Source organism: Phodopus roborovskii, unplaced genomic scaffold (genome assembly GCF_943737965.1).
Source record: "Phodopus roborovskii unplaced genomic scaffold, PHOROB, whole genome shotgun sequence".
Taxonomy (NCBI): Eukaryota; Metazoa; Chordata; class Mammalia; order Rodentia; family Cricetidae; genus Phodopus; species Phodopus roborovskii.
This window is the reverse complement of record NW_026126410.1, coordinates 4,124,177-4,150,287: the sequence shown is the minus strand read 5'-3', so window position 1 is coordinate 4,150,287 and position 26,111 is coordinate 4,124,177.

Below are 26,111 nucleotides of genomic sequence, written 5' to 3'. Positions count from 1 at the left end.
AAATAAATCAGGCATAGGTTATTTTTAATGATATTTTAAACCAAGAGAAAAGAATATCCTTAAGTTCTAACAAAGGTGACAAAAGCAACAAGAAACCAACTTTTATTTTGGAAAAGGTAAAATGACAGAAGCAAGGGAAGTCATGAGATACAGGATGGCTATCAAAGCAGTAAACTGTGTTAGAGTGTGTGTGTGTGTGTGTGTGTGTGTGTGTGTGTGAGATCAAATTCAGCAGTGCTTAGTCTGCAGCTCACAGGCTGCAGAGGGTGTCCTTCCTGTCAGCCCTATAAATTTGGTATTGTTCCTTCTAAGCCTTTCTCAAAGGAACCCCTGCTGCTATTGGCATTATGGGTTCATTGTTAAAGCTCTTTGTGCCTGGGTGAGCCAAGGTTTCCAGAGGCCATAAAAGATGTGCAAAATGATTTTATTTTTATTACTGAGAGCTTTGTTTAAGCTAGGAAATGATCTAATATTGTGTTAAATTGCCAGACGTTTTTATTTTATTTATTTATTTTACTTAGAGACTGGTTCTAATAGTTGGATCACACAGTCCTTGAGTTTACAGTGCTTCTACATGAGTGGCTGGGATTATGATATGTAAATCAAAGCATAGAAAGAAAGACATCCTCCTGTTAATGAGTCATTCTGTCAATATCAGACATGTGGATACTGTTAGCATTACCTCCTCATTACACCGTGTTCAAAACAACAACAACAAAACAAAAACAAAACACCATGGAAGTGCTGGAGATGGCTCTATCAGGAAAATGCTGCCTTTTCTAGCATGAGGAGCAGCATTCACAGATAATAAACCAAATTAACAACAGTGACAGCATCAGGCATTTAAATATTTGCTTAATTTTTAGTACTGGGGAACAGAGAAGACACAAAATAAGAAGAGAGGCAGATAGAGGAAAAGCCTAGAATGTGGGGTTGGACAGATAGATGGTTCAGTTGTCAAAAATGTTCTCTACTCTTCCAGAGGACTTTAGCTGGGGTCCCAGCACGCAGACTGACTGGCTCAGAACATAGAGTTCTAACTTCAAGGTTAGACCTCTGACCACTTGTGGCTTCCCTCACATGTGCACTTCCAGCTCCAAACATGTGCATTCATACACACAAATTAAATCAAAATCAACCAAATGTTTAAGAACACTTTTAACCTAAGATAAACATTTTTTAAAGTTACTGAAGAAGGCATTTGACTCCAACTTCTGACCCCTACAGTTGTACACATCTATGTGAACACACACACACACACACACACACACACACACACACACACGCACACACACACTAATACATGCATATAAGACACATAGAATATGGAAAAGGAATAGTGGCTTTAGAAAAAAATTATTAGACCTGAGGATGGGTCTAATTAAGGCACAAGCATGTGACCAATAGAGACTATATTAGACAAGCATTCATTATTCCACACAGACTCTAAGATCTGTGGATCCCCTTGAGTAAAGCATATCACTGGATGCTCACTGGAGGCCAAAGAGTTCTAGGAGTCCTTTAGCTACCATTTGCTGACTGCCAACTGTGTGCTATAGAACTCCACACGTGTCACAGAGAGTATGCTGTAACGTTCAGGGCATTGTGAAGTACTAAGTAAGCAATGCAGGAGACACAACTCCTGAAGATTAGTATAAATGCTGAAACTGAGAGATCAGATGATCTGCCCAGACCCAAGTCTGCAGTTTCAAAACCCATTGTTATAGCAATATCATATTACATGTTGATCACTGACACCCATTAAAAGGGGATTTTGAACCACTCCATTGGCAACAGATTCTATACTAAATTCCCATCCCTAGAATGAAACACCCAAGGTAATATTGACTTTACAAGAAATAAAAATAGATGAAATTTTTCTCAGTGGTTTGGAAGTTACCGACTGATGGTAAAGTTTGGGGACACAAAGCCAAATCAGTTATGTCATGGTTGAGAAACAAAAAAAGGAGGGTGATGAATTATCCCATCTAGTGACCAGAAGACATTTCTTTGAAAGTTTCCATGACCTTCTAGTAGTGACACGCTGAGGACCAGGGAATTTAAACATCAGGCATTGGTGGAACTTGAACTTCCAAACTGTTGCATATCTTTTGCCAGAGAGCCCAAATTTATTATGAACTAAATCAAGAGAAGGGAATGAATAGCAAACAGGCTACCTTAACAACTGGACTCTAAGTTGATTCTCTTGGATACATAGTTTGAAGAAAGAATACCAATGGGATATTAGCTACATCACTGACCTAAATGAAAAGCTCCACAGTGGAATAACACTTGTGTAGGATAAAAAGGGGATATTTTAAGTTGCTTCAAATGAAAACAACTCTGCCAATCCTGTCATAAGCACATAGAGCTTCAAATGCAACATTGAATTAATCAAGGAGAGTATATTGCAACTTTTGATAATCAGGGTCTTATACAATATTATACCTTTCCTGAATACCTATTTTCTTATATATTTGTATAAATAATGTTTACTTTGTTTAGTTTTTAATATAGCATTATTTTGTAAATAAATGACATATGAAGAAACTTCAGTAGCCATAATACTGGGTTTTGAAGTCTTTGATCTTTGATCTCTGGCACTTCATTAATTCACTTGTTTCCTTCCTGCAAAACAAAGTTGACACCCATGGCTTTGTGGCCAAATATTACATAGGAATAGATGTTTGAGCATGATGCAGTACAGCATTGAGAAGGACTAAGAGGACCTTCTAGGTGACATAATTTCATTTCTAACTGGACCCAATGTGAAAGAGAGTGCATATTAAATAGGAGAACTATAAGTAATCTTGGGTGTAAGCAAACCATATTATTGTGGTGACATCGAGAATGTGCAAGGCCTGGGTAGAAATTATAATCTGGGTTGCAAGCAAATGCTGGCAGTTATGTGGAGTGACTTCTGACTAGCACATTTCGAAAAAGTACCCCTTGTAAATTCTCCTACTTATCAAACGTGACATCACTTAGCTAGTGTGACTTTTTTGTGGCAGCAGCATTTGTCTCACTTTTAGTTTTATTGAGAATGCTACAAAGCCCATTGTAAGGACAAAGTAAATGTTTCATGCATGAATAATCATTAAATAATGCAAGATATGCATGCCATTACAATACAAAATAAAACATATTAACTTTTCAACTCCTTTACTCAGCCAAAAAAAGACTAATTATGTTCCTTGTAATACTGAAGACATTCTGATGGAGAAAATTTAGTATGTGTTTTAAAATTCAAGCAATGGTAACTGCAAGCCATGAACATGTAAATTAAGACAGGTAAATTTTGGTATTGAGATTTCCAAGTAGTTCAAACATTTATTAGTCTGGTACTCCTTTAGTATTTGATTGTGTGCCTGGGAAGAAATGTTTTAACAAGCAAGCAGCTGGCTCCTAAAACTGAAACTCACAGTTTTAGTCTGAAGGAACATGGTGCATATGCCCCCATTTGGTGAGATTATGAAGTTGCAAATAATTACTGCTAATTTCCACATCAAAATGTGTTAGGGAAATTCTTTTAAATTCTAACAATTTGTGTATTTTAACATTGGAAATAATGCTATAGACTTTCTTGCTTATAGCTCATAAATCATGATATATCATACACAAATTTATAAATTCTTAAATTTAAAACATTAGGAGTTTCATTGCAAGTCTGAGGAGGCTAAACAATAAGGATTAAAATTCATGGAGATTTGTTGTTTACCTAATCACAAATTGTTAATTTGTCTATATATTCAAGCCAACAAAAATATTCAAGGAAATTCTGTCTTTAGTAAATATTCCTTTCTGTGAAAATTGTCAAAATCCAGAGTAACATTTATTTCTGAGCATGAGCACTGACTAACAAACTAGGGAAACTGCCTTTTTCTCATGTATATTCTACATTAGCTCTGAAATGATGCTACAAAGAGGAATTGGGGAAAATGACCATGGGCAGCATCCTAGTGCAGCACTTCTGAATTCCAAGGGATAATGTGAGAGCACAAGAACATCAAGTGTGCATGGCACCCATCGCTGTGGGAATAAAGCTTCAGTACCAAAATCTCCCAAACTGCCTAACCCTGCCCCACCCCAGGAGTCCCTCTAGGCACATTTGTCCTTTGTGTAAAAGATGAGGTTACCTCTAGGGGCAGGTTTGCTGAAGACCAAAGTTCCGAAGGAAAACTTTAGAGTAATTGATAGGGAAAAATGTAGGGCACATCTAACTTTAACCTCTTTCCTTTGGTTTCTTTCTTACTTGTTATTTTGGACACAAGCAAGCAGAAGTTTATTTCATTTTTGTGTGCAGTGTTTGGAGATGAAAATGTAGTGTCATATGCATGCAAGACAAGTCCTGTAATGCCTGGCATATATACAACCCAGGAGAGAATTGACTGTACAGATTGTGATTAACTTTTGCTCTTCTTTCAAAGATTCTCCTTTAATTCTCTCCTGGAGGTCTGGTATATTTCCTTGTTTTTTTTAAATAAAACAAAACAACAAAAAACAATGAAAGCAAAACAATTGAATATCTTCCAAGCTTAGTATGTGCAGAATGCAAAAGCTTAAAAAATATCTAGGTTTTGACGTGTGTATTATAAGGTTAAATTCAACTGCTCTAAAATATAGATATAATTACTGACAGTTCTTAGATGTGGGACAGAATTTAGTTCTCCTTAATGACTTAGTTTAGTGAGTGGTATTGATCAAATAAAAAACAGTTTTGAGGATGACATTGGCATTGAGGAGAACAGAATCATACACAATTTAAATGCCATTTTGAGGATTGTCATAAAAGTATCAGAGTTTCTATAAAATCTAATGATTCATCTTATATGTAGGAAATAGCACTGTTTTCAGGAAACATAGATTTTAATATTTACAATTAGACTAGTCTTACTTGAAAAATTTAGTGTAACCTTGCATGTGCCTTTCCAACAATAAGTCTAAATTGGACTGTGAAAAAAAAAAACAAGCTGTCATTATTATTACTGTCTGAGAGTCTCCTGCTATGGCCAGAGAGCTGTGTTTGCTAAAGGAGATGGGAAATAAAATACATTTATTTTAATATAAGTATGTGTCTTACCAAAAAAAAAATGTGATGTATTTCAGGGTATATATGGGACTAGGATTTTCCAGGTTTAAAATAACAGTCTTATGATAAATTAAAAGGTAACATTACAACATTGTGATGGATATCTTTGTTTCCAACAATGTTACTTTGATATATATAACATTGATTCATTGGTGACTAATCATTGTTATGAAGGATTTGAAAGCTGAAATAATGAAGCCTCATTTGTGTTCACTTACATGTGCTGTTCTCTATGTTTTGGCTAAAACTGGCAACCTGTCTTCAGGTCTGATGTGCATTTTGTCAATTGGAGAGCTATCTGATTCCATATGATTGGCAGGCAGAAGCCACTAAGGAGCTGGCCTTCAGAGCTGGTTTCTTTGTTGTGGAGTGTTAAATTTTCAGATGAAAATGTGTTGACATCTTGTAGGTGAACATTTTCTGGTTATGATCACTTTGTCTATAATGGTATAATATAGCTTTATTTAAAAAAAAATGGAAAAAAGTAGTTCCATAAATAGAAAGAGTAGAATAAACTAACAAAAATGAAAATACATTTTGAAATAATTTTCATACAAATTTATGAGAAACAAGGTTTTTATATAAATATTAACTCAGTCTATCACAGGTAAAAATAGTAAATACAAATATTATTTATGACCACATTGTATATTATCTAAGCTTTAATATAAAAACACAATTTAATTATTTTTAAATTATATTATTTAATATAGCCACGATGAGGACAAATACATTTTGGCTTCAGTAACCAGGAGAATGGATCATTAACACCTGTGCAAAATGTGTTAGGCAACAGTTTATGTCAATGTTTTGTCCAAAGGCCTCAGAATAAAAAAAAATGTGCATAGTTTTTCTCTCTTTTATTTACTTTTATTTACTTTTATTTATTTATTTATTTATTTATTTATTTATTTATTTTGCATCAGTGTGCACTAACCACACAAGTGGTCTTTTCTTCCCTAGTTTTGGCTGACTTGGCTCCTCTATAAACTAAGCACCTGGATTAATAAATCACCCTAAACTATTCCTTGCACATTCCTTGTTGTTTTCTTTGCAAATCTAAAGAATTAGCAAAAATTGGTGTCACCATTTGTTTTAGGGTGGATGCTTAGAACAGTTACTTATATTGTAGAAACTTCAATAAATTAATGTGCTTTAAAATATACTAGCTTTGTGTGATAACGGTTTGTTTATTAGGAGAAGTCAATTGGAAGTAGGATCATGGGAGGTACTCCAGGATGGGCACTCTGCACTTAGGAATTGAAAGTGCTTTATATAATGTTATTGTTACACACTCAGCCTCATTAGCATAACTATAAAACAGATGTAATGTATGCATGACCTGTGTTTTATAAGACTAGAAATGTCACTTCAGATGGGCAGGTTAATATGAAGTTGTATAGTTTCTAGGTATTGCCTTGCCAAAATGAAAGGCAACTAGATTTATTATGTTTTGTCTCTTCACTTTTAGGGGAAATTTGAGTGCTGTGAGAATACAATACTGTAAATGAAGAACATTTCCTTTGTGACTTGTCATTTGCCTCTCTAGAAATGAAAAAATGCCAAACCACACATCTCCAGTTGTTTAAATCCCGTTAATAGAGATTTTATTTCTCTTGGTCATTTTCAGGGAACATTGAAGAGCTGTACTGCACCACAATTCTACTGTCTTGCCAAGTGGAATTTCCTTTATGCCACATATTCTTTCCTTCTTCTTTCTTATATTTATGGTTGTGAACCTAGCCTTTAACAGCTGTGCTATCCTTCCAGCCCCCTTCTTCTTTTTTATAGTCAATATATAGGGATATTTGATGGCTAGAGAGATGACTCAGGGGTGAAAAGTGATAATTGTTCCTTCAATGAATACAAGTTGAGTTCCTAGAAACTTTGTTGGGTGGCTCAGAAATGCCTCTAACACCAACTTCAGTGGAATCAAGGTCCTCTTCTGGACTCTTGGGTACCTACACTCCCATGTGCACATAGACACACATAAACAAACAGTTGAAAAGTAAGTACTTTTAGATACCTAACTGTAAAAATTATCCCTTTTGTATTTGGACACAGTAAACAGTAACTCTGACCATATATTGTAGGAAAAGACAGAATGCATCTGGTTTGAAGGGGTCAGCCTTTATCCTTTGTTTAGTCCTGTTAGGTAACAGCTCCCTCTAAGCATCATTCATATTTGTTTTACTTCCAAATTATACTCTACCATAAGCTATATAGAAATTTTAAACAATTAATAGATTACTAAGTGATTGACAGTGATTGACTTTTGCCAACTTTCATGTACCCCATTTGTAATAATATGGACCCTATACCCAAACATCAAGTATGTAAGGAAAATAAACTATGGATGTATTTTATAATAGAGCATGCCAATTTTTTAGGATTTGTTTATTTCTTTCACTGAATTAGGGTCTATCTCTGAAGATCAGGGTGGTAGAAATTTTCCAGGTCCAGCTGTCTAAGTGATAGAATTATAAAGATAAGCATCACAGATGATCCAAATATATGCTTGCCTTAGTTAGGTTTCCATTGTTGTGAAGAGACACCATGACCACAGCAATGCATATAAAGAAAAGCATTTAATCGGGGAGAGGGAACATAAGATTCAGATCATTAGTCCATTTTCTTCACAGTAGACATGGTGGTGCATTGGATGTCATGGTGCTTCAGAAGAAGTTGCTACACGTTGACAGGCAGGCAACAGGAAGTAGACTTTCTAGGTGTGGCTTGAACATATTTGAGATCTCCATACCCACCTCCACAGTGACACAATTCCTCCAACAAGATCACACCTACTCCAACAAGACCACACCTCCTAATATTTTCTCTCTTTTTGAAAGGCACTTTCTTTCCAACCTCTGCAGTGCTTTACAGTATACCTGATTTTTTTTAAAACTTAAATTATACATGCATGAATCAGAGAAGTATAAAATAAAAGTCATTATTTTCCTAAAATCAAGAAATAGGTAATATTACCTAGACCATACCTAGTATTCTCATTGTAAAATGAACACAATTTTCTGAAGAATTGTCTGTCTCTTCTATGAAAGTAAATGAAATATACCTGTAGGTAGCATACAAGGAAATCAATGATTGCCATGAATAATTTCTTCATTCTCATAATATGTAAAACTTTTTAAAACAGTGAAAAAAAGTGTATAGTGAATACTGAATGATTTCCTGTAACTTTTTATACATGCATTCTTGAGAACTGTTTTTAAATAGATCATATACCATCAATTAGCATTATGTATAAGGAACATACAAAGCTACACAATGCCATGAGAGTAACAGAATGAGATTTGACAGATATTAGAATTTAGTAGTGCTTCTAAGTTGTATGCCAGTTTGTTGTTCTTCTTAAGTCTGAAGGTTCTTTTTCGAACATAGCATTTAAGGCTTTGATTTTTTATGACTTTATCTTGGCTGACAGTAAATTAAATATATTTAGGACAAATAGGGAATATGCATCAAATACCAAAATTACCACTAAGGAGAAATCATCTGCCACAGTGTTTAGTGGAGCATTTTACATTTGTTTTCTGGTCAAGATAGATGCATATTGTCTCATACAAAATTCTGATAAGAACAGATCCATGATGATAGCAAATTTGCCTTTAATCGAACTTGGATATTTTGGATTAGATTGTTCACTCATCTGATAGTTTTGTGTATGTTGTTAATTTAGAAAGCTTGGAAAACTACAAGAAAATAAAAACTCAGGGCTCTGTAATTTCAGGGCTCCTCATCACCATTATCATTTATCATTAATTATTTCTGAATGTAAATTATATGAACGTTTGTATCTTCCCTCAAAAAATCATTCATTTCATTTAAAGCTAAAGTTTTATAAAAATCAGACCATTTGTTACCAATCCATTTTTCTTGCTATCACCCACATATTTTCAAATGTTTGTTATAAAGTCTTATTTATTTCTATGAACTTCCATGCAATGGCAGCCATTAATTCCTAACATAACAAACTTCTTACTACAATATTCAAGAGTAAGTATGCAATGAAGAAATAGTCAAAAACTGAACACTGCTTTTAACTATTGATCAATACTTTGTGCTTTAAAATAGTATTTTCTAAACATGAGCCTTTCTTTAGGTGCATAGCATGTATAAGAAAGATCATGAATGAAGTCCTAGTGATTGCTGAAGGAAAGAATCTTGTATTAAAATGCATGAGTGATAAATGTCCAAATGGTTACTATGGGAGCATTTGTTGATTTAAATCTCCTATTGAGAGTTTGCACAAAATTGTTCCCTTCTCACCTTTAATCACATTATTTAAGCAGAATTGTACATCTACTGAATAAAGTGCAATAATAAACTCCTTTTCATTTATTATGCAAAGTCCTCTTCAAACAAATTATGGGGCTACAGAGGAGCTAGGCATTCTTCATTGAATCAAATAAAATTGAAGCAACTAAAGTAATTCATGAATGCAAGAGAATTTTAATTTATTTGAGACAAATAGAGCTTATGATGAAAGATTCAAAATGTAGTTGGTGATCTTTCAGAGTTCTTTGTTTTTATACTTTACAAGCAGTATTTTAATTTATTATTAAAATGCAAAGGGAATATTATTTTTTAAATGAATTAAGTAATGCAAATTACTTCCTTTAGGTAAATGTGTTATCGGTAAATGTTCCTTTCTCTTCTCAAAAGTAATAATTTTTCTTCTATTTAAATGCCTTTTTAAGATATAGCATTTTCTATTTCTCAAAATTATTCCTGAATTGTAAAACTTGTTTTGTAGAAGTAAATATAAATGCAATTAGTATTTTAATTAAGAAGCTAAATTAGTTGTAATATGATAATTATCAAAGAAGAGCTTAATTAGCACTATTTTAATAATTTTATTGTACATGGACCTTACATAATATTTAATAACAATTAATGAATGCTGTTTGAATAATTCAGTGTTAGATAATATTTGAGGGAGTTTGAAGTCTGGTGATGCTTTCTCAAATGAATGCAGTCCAATATTTCTTGTATTGTATAAAGTTGAAGGTATGAAATTGTACATGATCTGATCATCAACAAACCCAGGCAGATTTTAAAAAACAGATATGTTTCTGGGAGTAAGAAAGTATAGCCTTCATAGACAAAGCTTCCCAAGATGAGGATGCTAATATCAGCAGTACAGGAAAGACTCTCCAAGATAGAGACACTGTCTTAAATTATTAGTATATACCATTAAAAGCAGTATTAACAGTAACTGTCATCTGTGTTATTTTACTACCAAAACATTTTATTTTCAAAAATAGAGTTTGTGCCATTAGTAAACATAGCTGATAATGTAAAGATCAAGAGAATTGTGGAAAACTTGAAACAATGAATTATAAATTTCACTTTGTGAAAGAGTACTCAGTCAACATCCAGTGTAATGTTTAAATTATACAGAATCCATTAAGCCAACCAAAACTGGAAGAACATCAAGTAAGAACACAAAGATGAAAAGTGGGAAGTATTGAGAGTTGCTAGTTCAGCTCCCTACCCAAGTAAAGACAGGACTCTCACAGCAAGTCTGTTTTGTACATCATGTATGAATTTCTCAATAGATGCTTCTTTTCAGCTGCAGTCTGGATAACCCTAAAAAAAATCTATAAATGCTAAAGAATTAAATCACAAATGATGCCTAGTTTCTTAGATCAAGTAATAGAAAATGTGAAGTGTTAAAATATCCAAATGCTGTAGGAAAAACTGATTTCATTGAGATTCAAGCTTATATTCTAATATTTTATTGTAAATAAACATAATATTTGAAATAATATGTTCAATGTGGATGGTTACTAACTCTGACTTATTGTGGACCTCCAAATCTATTTTACAAAATGCATTTCTTCATAAGTAAAATAAATCAGTTGTTCAATACTTGCATAGAAATGGACAAAATAATCTTAGTATCAGTATATTTACAAGTAATATAATTACATAAACAGTAACAATAGATAATTTATATGCACATACAGGAACACACAATACATGTTAACTTAAGGAACTCTTTAAATTTAATATATTAATACATACATATGTTAAATTGTAGAACAATAACAATTAATAATGAAACATATTATAGAAAACTAAGCATATTTTACTTGTTAACAAACTTTTAAGCGAACCAAAGTAAAGAAAAAATATTCAAATAAGAATTTGTCCCTTCTTCAGATTTGCAGAGAATATGTAGCAATTCTTAGTGAACAGGGCACAGCCTGTTTTCCATTACTTTCAGTGACTCTCCCTCTTTGTCTCTTTTGCTTTCTGGCTTTCCAGTGACTATATTTCTGTGAGCCCTATAATCTATCTTTCTCCCTTGTGTCAGTAGCCCACAGTAGAAAACAAAGTTCGGACTTGGAGCTCAGAGTAAATCATATAAACACATTTGTGCATGTCCAGATGGGATTTTGACATCATCTGTATCTCTACAAAATTGAGACATGCATAGCGCCAGGGGGCCATCAAGTCTAACGAAATCCAGGAACAATTGTGAAGTAGATACAAAAAGTTACCCTTTGCAGTATCCTTTTATTTGAAGCTACCTCCTTAAGGCATGGATAGTTAATTAGTCATGTTTCTATTGCAGAGTAGAGTGAACTAACAAGTTCATTAAGCCTGGGCATCAACCCATACAAAATTCTGCAACAAGATAATAAAAATTAACTTTCAAAATACCCTCCCTTATTTTAAATTAGAGAACATAAACAATTGCAACAGCTTTTTTCTCTTAGTCTTCATCCTTTCGAATTCACTCAGTACAAGCTTACATAAGACTCCTAGTTTCCCCTCTAAAACTGTGAGCAATAGAATTTAACCCTGAGTTCAGTCACAGTATACAGAGTTAACTAAACATAATATCTAAAATAGAAATTGCATGATTTCGACTTACTGCACACTTGGATCATTTGAAATCATCTCGCTGAAGCATTCCCCTTTTGTTTTAAGTATATATTCCAAATTATATATAGTCTGTACCATTTTTTGGCTTTCTATGAATTGTCAGTACTATAGAACTGTAATTTTTAGATAATAAGCATTTAAAAATGAGTGGATTACCTCATTGTAACTAATGATGACTTTTCTCTTTGAATATCTACATCAAAGAAACTTTTAAACTTTGATATCACAAGACTCATAGCTCTATATGCTATAAGAAGATTATTGTATTTCAATTACACAAAATTGAAAAGCAATTAAGTATTCTAAACTGTATTATCCTATATTTTTCTCATTGTCATTGCGTTTACTTAATACTCATACATTAAAATTTAAGTTTTGTTTTTAATTGGGGTTGTCTGGACTTAGTAACATAAAAATTATAAATATTAGTATTGGGCTAAAATTATCTCTAATTATTTTAGAAAGTTTATATAAAAAGTAACAAACAAAACCCAAATGGAAATATCGATAAATTTCATACCAAAAATAATCACTATTAATACATTTCAGATGGTTGCTTTGATTACATAGTCTTCCACACAACTGAAAGATGGACATAGAAAGTTCAATGATACACATGCTACTGTAGACTTTCCTTCTGACTTAGTAGTTTTGAATAGTATTAGTATGAGTGCTAAATAACATAACCCACAAAGAGTAAAAGTATTACTCCTTTGCAATTCTTGACTCTGTTAAGAGGAATGAAAAGGTATATCCTGGTTGTTGATGCATTCCTCCTTTACACTGAGTAAGGTAGCAACTGAATCCAAAAGGGAAAGAAAAAAATAAAAAATAAAAAAAGAGGCAGATAGCTTCCATTAGGATTGTCCAGCTCTTGTTATGCAGAAACTATTAAATATTTCAATGTTTAATACATACTTACACAGTGCTATGAGCATGCCAGAGCTTGTCAAAGTGTCATATTTGTGAAATGTAGGGTCAGCTGTGCTGTTATAAGAATGCAAGAACTGCAGCATGATAGCAAATGCAGCAAAGTGCAGATGTCAAAACAGAGAAACAAAGCTAGGTGTCTCCATTTAATCTCTCACTTGTTTCGTTCACCTTAAAAATGTTTAAAATGATAACAATCACAGAACTTTCCTCAGGATTTTGTGGGAATTGAGTGCATTTCCACTTATATACATAGAGCACACACTCCTGCCAGAGTTGGCATTGAGATAGCATCTGATTAGGCTGCAGGAGAGATTGAGACATGACTTAGTCAGTTTCAGTCACTGGCCATCTAGAATGAGTGCTTGTGTCCTCATTATCTGATGTGATAAAGCAAAAATATGGTAGATATAACAAAAGGACATTTTGGTTAGTTGGTTAAAAATGTAGTGATGTTTTATAGGAATCCACAGGAGGCAACTGGAACAGGGGAAATGGATTCAGTAATCCCAAAGGTTTTACTGGAATATTAGTATGTGGAATGAAAAGAGGTAATCATTACCAATAGCATATCTAGTGAAATGGGGATGCAAATATGAACGTTGTAATGATTTTGTAATATTAAGCCAATTGATGTGATAGCTATAGCACCCAGCTCATTGCCTAGCATGTGAACGGAAATATGCTATTAATGAACACACAGTAACAAATGTGACTGCACTGCAGATCCAGTGAATAGAGTATCCAGTGGTGAGAATAATGGTGCCATGGAAGGCTTTCCAGAGAGTGGTAAGAAATTTCTATAGGAGAATAGGCAGTGTACAATTCCATTGTAAATGTTCTGGAGGGTTGAGTGGGGGTTGAAATGCAGCTAAAAGACTAAAATTAGACACAGCACTTGAGTGATAAATACACTACAGATGGCTATGGTTTTGAAAGCCTTTCATGTAAATGTTGTTGGCAGAGTTGTATGGTTGAGGTCAAAATTGAGTGTGGCTTCCCACAGTCATAATTTTGGGAATTGAGAAAATGAAGATAAGAGGATTGCCATTAGTTCAAAATAAAGCCTACTGAATTTCAGGCCACCTTGGTTCACAAAGCCAGGCATTGTAGCAAGAAAATCATGAAAGAAAGCTGAAGAATGTCAGTGAATCTTTGCGAAGCGGTGAATTATTATTTTTTTTTAAATTTACATTTCGATCCCAGTTCCCTTTCCCTCCCTCCTTCCCTCCCTCCCTTTTACCCTCTTTGCCCCCTCACATGCACCCTGACCATCCTACCCTCCCATCCCCCCACCCCAATTCCACATGTAGGGCAATGCCATCCAGGTGGGGTCATGTAGATCTGACAGGTAATTTGAAGTAGCGACTAGGACTTCTCTCCTGTCTCTAGGTAAAGGGAGTATCCTTTTAGGGGGAATGTGTTTGTAAGGTCCTTTTGTGCACCAGGGATATATCCTGGTTCCACAATCTGAGGTCCCTAAGCTGCTCAGTCCTTCTGGCTGAGACTAGAGGAACTAGGTGTATTCTAAGAGAATCACATAAAGTCCCTCAGAGAAGGGGGAAGGGACAAGTCCCCCAGAGCACAGGGGAAGTGGGGGGGGGCAGTGAATGGAGAAAGAAGTAGGAGAAAGAGAGGGGGAGGAGAGGAAAACACATGTGACTGGGTGAATTTCTTATCAGGTGTTTAGAAATTTTTCTTTCACTCTCCTAGGAATTGATAAAATGTTACTGTTCTTTGAAGGAAATGACCTCTGGGGAATATAGTAGTTGATTTTCATTCTATACAAGAGGAGAAGTTGGCTGTTTTACTCGTTCTCTTTGTGTATGCCTGTCCTCTTGCTACCTTCCAGAAGAGTGACAACATAATAGCCTGTTGAATAGATAGAGCCAAAGAGCTGCCATGTTGTTGTGGGCAAGCTTTTGCTTTATGGTTCAGCACTACTGAACCTTGTCCCTTCTTTTCACTATAACATAGTCTTTCAGTAGAAATAATTAAGAACAGCTTGGATAGCTCTAAGATGGTGGATGTACAAGCAGTAACTACTGCCCAAATTCTGCCTGCCTGTTCTGTAAATAGAATTGTTTCTCTGCTCAGGACATTTGACTGGAGATTGTTCACATTGACCAATACCAGTCTTGAAATCTTGCCAACCTGGACCTCTCATTAGTTAAGCATAAATAATCTTAATAACCTGGGTGGTGTGTTGCTACAGGGAGAAAAACTATGTGTTTGAAACTGCTTGACAAATTGTAAAATGATATACAAATGTTAGTTGTTATTGCTCATAAAATCATGTGTTCCCATTTCCACGTCTAATTATAAAGCTTGATGAAAATAGGCTTGAATGGACAATAAGTATGCAGAAAGTGAGATGAATGGACTTGAATGTATTATTAACAGCAATTTTCTCCTGTGTCTGTGATGGCGTCTTCTTGCTGTAATACTGTGTTCTTGGGTTCAGCCCAAAACACCTAACAGGAATGTATAATTGTAAACTTGATTCTTTACCCAAATATTCTGTTAGTGTTGCTGGAATTACCACTGGAGTAAAGAATACTGTGTTAATTGTTTAACTAAAAAGAATATTTTCTTTAAAAAGTATAAAAAAATGAAACCATGTATTTTGTGACAGAGGTCAACCTGAAAGTGTATCATAAGGATAAACATCTACATTTAGCTTCTCTAAGTTAAATAAGAGTATAAATACTTACGATGCAATTGATGAAGGACAAACCATAATAAGTGTATGTATGTATGTTATATATGTGTGTATACACACACACACACACACACACACACACACACACACACACACATATATATATATATATATATATATATATATATATATATTGCTGTGGGATTATTATTAGATCATAGAAGGTAAAGTTGTTCATCCACAGGGTAACAGGTAACATTTGTCACAAACTGTATGATTGATGGCCATATTCTGTGCAAATATGTGTGAAAATATAGAGATGCAAGTTTTGATCTTTCATCTGCTGGACACAGAATTTTGAATGCACTGAATCATTCTAAGGGATCTTCCTATCAGCAACATATCCTCAGAATATAACCTCAGTACTCAGGCAGATTAGATTCTCTACTCTGCATGGCATTGGGCCTACAAGCGAATCTGGTTTTAGTAGCTCATTTTGGATGTTATTCCTGATTTTCTTTCGGTGGAGTAGCAGTAGTTTTAACACAAAGGTGTGCTATATTATTGCATCCTCAAATCTTACAGATACTAAGGATCAGGACAGAGTAGGGAACCAAATTGGATGCAAAATACAAGGACACATTCTTACATCCAAAGAAAGTATCACACCCATCTTTCCTTGGTTGTATTCTAACAGAAAGTAAAATAAATAACTATCAGGAATAAAAAGTGTGAAATGTCTATAGTCTCCACTGTACAACTCACTGCTCCCCAAGCATTTGGTGTCCATGAAATGGGAAGTATAGTTCTTTCACTCTCTCTTGCCATCATGCAACCTCTCACCCAGGGAGTTGAAATTAGCTGTTGCTAGGTCACTGCCACTGTGGAAACAGAAGACATTGTATAGAGTGTGGAGCTATAGTGATACAAGAATTATGAACTATACTATTCTCCACCTGAGTATTTCCTGTTACTTATGATCCATTTGTCCAGTTTTGTAATATCTTCCCAAGCATCTCAGTGCTTCTCCCTCCAAATCGAGGATTCTTAATTCTTAATTCTTCCTCAACACATAATTGCTAGCTAGATTTCCAAAGCAGGGAAAAAGCAGCAGGTTTATCACTTGCATAAAAAAACAACATGAGTATTAAAGAAGTGTGTCAAAGGTGAAAGGTTTGATATAATTTCAAAACAGATGATCACATTGTATTAAATGACTTTGCTCAATAGTTACTGAACTTTTCTAACACCTGGAGCACAAGTCATCCTGTTTCCTTGTTCTATGAAAAGCTAACTGTTCATTTTTCCATCAGTTCAGTCAATCACTATCACCTTCCAAAATTAATATTGGCATGGGTGTTAGAGGCTGTTCAACAATGGTACAAATGTCAATTGGACTCCCTGCCATGCTATCTCATAACATCTCACAATAAAAATGTTTCCACCTGTTGCCAACTTTAAGCATTATTGCAATATGATGAAGGTGGTCATTTCTTTCCAATTTCTTAAACAGTTATGAAAATTACTTCCCAATGTTCCCTAGAAAGACTTCTCTACTCCAATTTCCAATTTCCGTGGCTTCTTCTTCTTTTTCTTTTTTTTATAAAGAATTAATAGGTGTAAATAGTATGTTAGAAGGCTTTACACTACAATATTATAGGTAAGGATATTAATAAAATTTTTCTTACATACAAAATACATCTTAACCAGTTCTCCAGCCCAGGAATACACTAATATTAGTGATCAGAGTTAACAGCACAGTCATGGGCTCTTCTCCAAAATGTTCCATAACTGAAGACTATATACATATTTGAACAATTCCAAGCAGTCTAAAGGAAACAAAGAAGTATAGAAAGTGACTTTTTTGCATGATTGGAGTAACTGGTCTAGTAGTTATGATCAAGGAAGATGTCTCTTCTCCAGGGCAAAATAATGTTTAACTTCCCTAGGAGAGTAATTTCAAAGCATCCAGTGTTTTAGGAAAGGAAATGAGATGAAGCAGCAAGAACTAGCTCCATGAGGTGGCAAAGTGTTTGAGACTTTTCAGGAAATAAAAATAAGCCCAATGTGCTTGAAACACTGAAATGGGGGCAGAAAATTGGCTTAGATGTTGCTAGGCAGATAAGCAAGGGCCAGATCAGACAAAGTCTAACAGAACAGATAAAGGCTTGGGAATTCTTCCCCTAAGGGAACAAAGGAAGAGATCGCAGGGAGTAAAATGGGACTAAGAAGATTTGTGTTTTAAATAAATCCTTCTGACTTTAAAGATTAGATTAGAGACAATTCAAGACAATTGGTTAGGAGGCTGGAATAAAACCATTGCTGAGTGTGTTCTCATTACAGAAGGGTATTGGAAGTTGACATTGCTCTAAGTAGCTGGAATCCAGCGATATCCAATTAGCACAATTAACAAGATGGACAAATTGATTGGGTAAGTATCAGGAAGAAACATATACACAGTCCCGATTCCTCTGAGAGTGAATGCCAACCCACAGTCTTGACTATTACTGCTGTTGTGTCCAGATGTCAAGAAAATTTCACTAGGGAAATCCTTTATACTTCTACACAAATCTCTCATTCTTCTGAAACAGTGGTCTTCTCAGAAATATTCAGTGTTCAAAAGTTGAATGAGATCCGAACCAGAATAAATATATTTAGTGTTTCCTCATTAGGTAAATTCTTTAGTGATTTTTATGCATAGGCAAGATTTTCTAACTTCAGTTGAAGATGTTACTATTAGTTTTAGTTTTATTTCTATTTTGAGACAAAAGTCTTGCTATACAGCCAATGTTGTCTTGGAATATGAGGCAATCATTTTGAAGATTACCATCAGATACCACCTAAAGAAGTTAGAATGTCTTATACAGCTTGCAGATGTGTTTGGAAGAGAGTGGTAGTTCTATTCAAATCATACCAATTGCTCCCTAGCTCTGGGTGACCTAAATTTCCAATGCTTATCAGGCTTCCATACAAGTGTGACCCAGATACTTGTGATATTCCTTTCTCTCCTGCTGTCACTGTATATCTTTTGTACCCACCACATTTGAAGGTGAATCTCTAGTAGAAATGAAAAAGGCAATCTTCTGTAAATCAAGTCATCTCCTACTTCCTCATTCTGTATCAGTTATATGACTTCCAGAGCTTAAATTTTAAACACATTCCTACTATTCAAAAATGCCTTATTTTGTTTCTCTCATGCGCATAAAATTATGTTGTAGGTGATGCTTCTCTTCTACATTGATTTTAAAAATAATGAAACTCATAGAAAGACTATTAGCTGTTATTTACTCTTAAGATCTACTGATCATTCTCTCTCTCTCTTTCTCTCTCTCCTTTCCTCCTTCCTACCCTCCTTCCCTTCCTTCCTCTCTGTCTCTCTCTGTCTTTCTCTCTGTGTGTGTTCTCTTCTCCTCTCCATATATATAGACTATATATAGCCTAAAATCTACCACATGCAAAGTAATGATATAATAGCATATCAAGATTAGAAACACAAACACTAGGGTAAAATTGCTTAAATTATGTAGCAATTTTATCAGTACAACTACTGGTAGATCCAGTATCACTGCCCTTCATCTACCAGCATATAGTCTCTAAGCTGTAAATGGTAAAAAGGATATAGCATCCTGTCACATTCAAAAAGATGAAATTACCAGATAGTTTCTTGTTTGTTTATCTTCAATATGCTACCATTTAAGAACACATTTATTCTCTTCAAAGATTAAGAATGATTTTTTTTTCTGGAGACATTCTCAATCTCTGTATAGGCTAGGCATCAAAATTGCCAATCAAAATCAAAGGAATCTACTGCTGTGCTGCCATTACAGGCCTGAGCAACAGTGTCCAGAAAGAATAGAGACAGTTTATAAAACAACCTAAATCAGAACAACTGTCTTCTCCATATTTAGTCTTTTTGCTGGTGCTCAATTTCTGAACCTGTGTGTTGTGTTCTTACATAAAAGACCATAATAATTAGTTTTGTGGATTTTTTCTCCACTTTTTTTCTACCCATCTACCTTCCTCTATTTCTAAAAAAAAAAATGAAAATCAAATCAGAACAAAACAAAACAAACAAACAAACAAAAAAAGAAAACATAAAGACAAAATTACTCAAACAAATAGTACACAGATACTGTCACAGCACACAAAAGACCTGTACCAGTTCACTCCAGACAAAATCCCAGCACTGAGAAGAGAAATGAATAGAAATCCCATCCACAGCCAAGAGGCTGTTTGCAATTGAAACCTGCCGAGAAAGTGAAAATTGTTTTCCTTTAGTGGAGTGTCAATGGCTGTATCAACCACACTCTGAAGCAGGCCCATGCCCAGGAGTGATTGGCCAGCATAACAAAGACTCTGGATTTTAGTCTGAAGACTAAATCTGAAGATTTTAATCATGTAGCATATTATTTGATAGCAACATGTAATCTAAAACTCTCTAGTAATATTAACCTGGCTAATCACCAACACTAGAGAATTACATTGTTATAAAGATGTTGTATTTTGACTTCCTTTACAAGTTTACAGTCAGAGCAGATCAAGGAATTTACTCTGAATTTTAAGGAGTAAAGCTAGAAATCTCTGAACTTCTGTAAAAACATGTTACTATAAGGGGTCTCCAAGTTGATGTTTCCTTTCTTGCAAAGGATGGTGGAATAAGACTTTAAGGCTGGGCTGTTGCAAGCACTACCTGCCCTCTTCCACGAAAATACTTGTTTTACATTCAAATTAATATAGTAGGAAGTAGGAAGGTGAACTCACTATGACATCTCAATCGATACTTTACAATTTCCTTGGTATGATCTCTAAGACTTTGATTTGTTCTGTATAATTAAAAATATAAGTGTCTTTTACTGTTAAAGTCAAAATTTACTTGGCAGTTATTTTCTTTCAATGAACCAGCCACTTCATTTATAAAAACAATTCAGGATAGTAACATTAAGCTTGCATACAATAATGTGCTATTATATACTCTGTCTAAAAGGAAGTATTGCCATGTGGCAGTTAATGCTGCTGTTAGGTGCTAATGTGAAGAATTTTAGAACTGAAATAGCATGTCCTGATTTGCCTATCTCACAAGCAGTGCATTCGTTTTGTCCTCATGTCCTTAGAGGTTATTTCATTTCATTAGTTGATAAATATATGTAAAATAATGCTTTGATGGTTCATAATTTTCAAAGTGAGCAATGAAGAATACATATATGTTTAGGCTTACTTCATTTTCTCCAAGCATCACATTGACATTTTTTTTTTCTTTGAATTGAAGTACATTTGTAGGTATCTTAGGCTACCTTCAAAATGCTACATATGATCTTGAGCTCATAACCTGTCTGCATGTATCCCCCCAAAACACTTTAGAAGTTCTGTGAATAATATAAACAGCAGATGATCTAACACCCAGTGTCTGGAACGGTGGTTTGTGGTTTGTGAGCACAGGACTGAATTTCAGGGATATTGAAAAACTTTGTGTCAGTGAAAGAATTCAGAGTGTGCAATAGCAAATAAATAAATAAATAAATAAATAAATAAATAAATATATTCAATGAAACAGATGTATGTGGCAGTGTTTACTGATTTATTGTTTCAAATCATGTGAATGTACATTAGCCTGTTTGTATCACACACACATTATGTGTACATACTTCAAGGCCACCTACAAAGGCAAACTGTGACTAAATTCCCTCAGTTGATGAAATACTATGATTTTTCAGTGAATTCCACTGGTTTCACTCGACACACAGCTTTCTGCCCTGATAAAAATTTGATGGTTTACCTGGATAAACCACAAATTCTGCACATTTTGCTGCATTCATTCTTCAGGATGTCAATATGAAATTATATAGCTTTAGGAGTGCCTTGTGTTTGAATGCTTGATGAAAAAATAAAAAGCAAAAACAAAGCTGCTGTTTGACTCACAGAATTGAGGCATTGTTTACAAAAACATCCTGCAATAAATTTTATCTTGGGTTTAGAACAAAGCCTCCAACAGTCTCTGAAAGTGCCCCACACATATTTCTGCTGTTTGTCATATTTCTTTGAGAAAAATCAGTATTATAAGTATAGACAGTCATAAAATCCAAATGTCTATCAATCCAAAAGCATCGACAAGTATCTATGTCTTCTATACTATCAGGCTATGATTTGATGATTTATATACAAATATAAAAGCATTTCAGCTCATTAGTGCACAATTTACTTTCCTAGTTAATAACTGGTATAATTATATTTATGAAAATTATTTGTAGATAAAACTCTTTATAAATTATTGTCACTATCTATTGGATTGGTTTGGATTTCACATACCCACGTGTCTGGAGACACAGACACATGTATCAAACAATAAAGTATCAAAAGTAGAGAGAATTTAAATTTTCAACTGGAATAAAATAAATATCCAGATGCCATTTTTCACTTATAAGTAAGTTAGAATTTCAGAACAAAGTGAGACATAACAGTACATCTTCTAGTCAGTCTGACAGTTTCTCCATATTCAAAGAATCATCTACTGAGAAAACAGATTTTTAAACAAGTCAACATCAGCCCCACACCCCAGCCATTCCTTTCTGATCAAAGCATACTATGCAATGAAGGAAACAATACCATTATTGCTTGCACATGAACTGTCTGTTCTTGATTTCTCCTGTAATTTATCTTCAATTGAACTGATATTGATTTCTTGGGGAAAACTGCATAATCTCCAGGGAGATTTAAATGGGACGATTCTTAGTTCGCACTATATTTTTCCTACTAGCTTGCTCTTCCCAGTGATTTATCTACCTAATAACATTACAAACAAACAAAAAAAAATCTCTTTTTTCAATTTATCTCTCCAAGATCTATTCATGTTTGAGCATGCTTTGTCCTTAATTGCCTGGGGATTTTTAGATAGCCCTGTCTTTAGTGGCCTGAAACATGTTGCAATATAAGTAATTAAGGCACCCAGGCACAGAAATCTACAAATTGCTGGTTTGCCTCCATGTGTGACATTTAACTAATTGCCCATTGTTATAAAAACCTTTAACTTCATGGATGTCATGATTTTCATTGAAAAGACATTGCTTTTTTGTTTTTAATTGAAAAAGTATAGGGTGTTGGTGACCATCAAAGCTCTCACAAGGCTGAAATATTGTTTTCTACTCTGTCCTGTGAAATTTAATTTGAGGCAGTTGAGATTATCAACAATCTCCTGGGAAACTAAGACATACACTTGACCTTGAACAGGAGAGCAGTTAAGGTAACCTGAAAACTAAGCTTCAGATATGAAATGAACTAGACTATAGGTATCCCCTGCCTGGTGTGCTATCTTTACATGTGTGGCCTTGTAACATCATTAATAAAGTTAGTGATTATACTAAATAGCTATAAAGGGACTTTATAAGCAGAATGTCTCTTTGACAAAACAAAAGGCAATGAGCATGGGATAAAGGGATGCTTGGTATCATTCAAGTATTGTGACCAGGAGAGCTAAAAACTGTTGATTAGAGATTTCTTTTGCTATTAAATGTTGATGCATTCCTAAGGACTTTTTAAGGTATAATACCAGCCAGTCTGGTGAAAACTCTTCCATTGTATAATTTCACTTGTACCAGGAGGAAGAATGGCTTCTGTGGTTGCCTAAAACACACTCAAAGATGGAACATCAATTTTTTTTCCTTAAGTTCTCATCAGACACTGTGAACTAACTCTGCTTGTGCTTGCTATTTATTTTTTATTGTGGTTATTTCCCTTGAAATTTTGTTTGCGGCTTTTCCTCCCCCTATGGTTTATAGTGCCTGCTGTAATAACAATGCCCGGAAAAAGCAAATCTACAATGAGTAAATATCAATGGTTCTTTTAACCCTCTCTCAAAGAAGAATCTGATGCCTTCTAAGACATTTTCTTCGTCCCCAGGCCTTTAAAATGACCTTAATCTGCAGATACAATCTGGCATCGCCGCTGCCTGTAATAGAGATGTCAATAGTAGAAGGAGCTCTTTCCAACAGTTTGCATCCTGGATTGATCACTAGTTGAATGATTTCATTCCTAGAAGGCTGGCACTTTAGGGCAAGAAAGATGTGCTTGATAGATCCTCCAAGGGGTAACGGTTTTTGTTTGTCTTTTCCACTAGAGAAGTAAAAGAGAGATTTAAATCGTAAACAGACTGTATAAAAGAGAGATTTCTTTAAAGCAGGAGGGAAAAAAAAAAAAGCAAATATTTTTTGTTCTGATACTGGAATCTTGTTTTTGTCCATTCCTGCCTGGGGTGCTAAGCATGCAGAGCATGCCTGCCGACACCCGAGGATTTTATCAATGAAAATCGCGAAGCTTTGGTGGGCAGAACAATCTATAAGACAAGAGGGATTAATGCTTTTACTGAACCTCCTCAGCCATCTGGTGTAGAATTCTTTGTTTACTTATGAAATTGCCACTGACTTGTATGCAAAACAGTATTTTATACCGGAAGGCTGGCTCTTTGCACCACTAGGTGGCAGTGGAGACACGTACTTATGACTATTCGTGCATCCGTGAAGACTAGAGGATTCTGTGTTAAGACTCTTATCTTAAGTCCCCTAGGCTTCCTAGTATTCCTGCTTTCTTTATTCACAGGACAAGCCTATTTGTTCTCGAATGTCATACGCTGTACCACAGTCTTTGTGAATCTCCCACTTATGTTTGCTTTCATTTTCAAAGAACATGCTAGAGTAAACTTTTAACAAAAATACTCCAAGTAACTTGTTCTTCAACAAATTATTTTTATTTAAAATGACCAGTGTACAAATATTTGATGAGAATGCAAACTTTGAGACGTTATTTCTGTGAAATATATTCTTAGTTCATAATGATAAATCTCCCATCAGTCTCTGGAATCGTCTGAAGAGGGAGACAGGATTTCAAACCGGCACCTAAGATTCAAACCTTAAAGTTGCAGTGAGAACAGCTCCCTGTGAATTATTTTTTTGGAGATTTTCCAAAATATTTACTTATGAGAGACTTCCCAGAGCTTGGAAGAATACATTATCTATGCTTACACTTTTAGTATGGTTCACAAGAAAAAAAAAATTAGAGAGTTTTATATAGAGTTCATATAAAATATAAAACCAGCATTAGAAGAGAACATTGCCTGAGATCCCCCATGAGAACACCACTGTGGTTTCCCAGCTCATATATTTTTGGCAGATTTCCTTGTCTAAGACCCTCTCTATCATCTTTTTAACCCTCTCTATCATCTGTTTAACACACAGCATGCAGGGGCTGCATATTGGAAAGGGAAAAAATCAATATAATTGTCATCGATTCTCTTGTTCTAAAATAAAATAAATATAGATCCTAGTACAAAAACCTCATGTGTTCTTACAATCTTGTCTAGAGCAGCTGATCTAGAGGACCCCTCTGCCTTATACTCACTTCTCCGCTCTGTGTACCCCAGCAGGTTGAGAGTATCAGATGATCTACACCCCTATCCAAGTTCTGCCACAGACCTGATTCCCAAGAAATTCTCTCTAGAGACAGGCTATCTTCTAATTCTCAGACAAACAGAAAGACAATGGGAGAAATCTAGAGAGATATTACATATCGCTGGCTAGACTTGCAGAATTCCAGGACTGCGCAGAAGTCAACATAGAGAAGAAAGTGCCTGGGCTGAGCTGATCAACATCTGAAAATTCAGCTTTTTGTTTCTTCAAAGCCTCCCTCTGCTTTACCCTATTTCCAATTTTATTTCTCACTTCTTCTAGGCTAGGCTGTTCTTTTTTTTTTTTTTTTTTTTTTTTTTTTTTTTTGTTACCCCTCCCATTGCTTTGTTTCTTTTTTTCTCTGAATTCAGTTTCTTGTCTGGAGAGGAGTGGTGATAGAGGAGAAAAGGCAGCCTCCTAAGGCCTCATGTAGACGATTTAGTTTAATCTTAGAGACTTCCTCCTTGCTCACACTGCCCCCTGGTGGCAGCAAACGAGGACCTCAGCTGTATTTTGAAATCCACATGCTTTATGTGAATTGTGACCTATTTTACACCCTTCTTATCTGATGAGCTTTGAGGTGGCCTTTGTATAAGTATTTATCATAATTTTGTAAACAATAAGACTGATTTCCCAGCTTGTGCATCGAGCAGTATCAAACACATTAAAGAGACACCAGCAACTTGAAAAAATCAGCAGCGTGTGACCTGCAAAGTGCATCATTCCACTCTTCACGGACGCTGACCCCAGCAGACACTGGAGATAGGGTCTGCTTTCATCGGCTCTGACTATATGTGATTCTCTTGCTTACTTGACAAAGATTTAAAAGACAAACAAACAACAATGCAAGCAACGGACACAGCAAGATACATGCATTATCCCCAGGGAACAGTTCGTTTAAGTCCTGGGGATTTGCATGATATGCATCATAGAGGAACACATGGATTTTTCTTCATCTCCACATTTCATTACTCTGGTCATTTAAATGTGATGCCCAAACAATTGACTTTTCAATATTTAAATTTCCCCGAATTGAATGACATGTCCACCTTCTTACTTGTCACTTTTAGGCATTTTCTAAAGA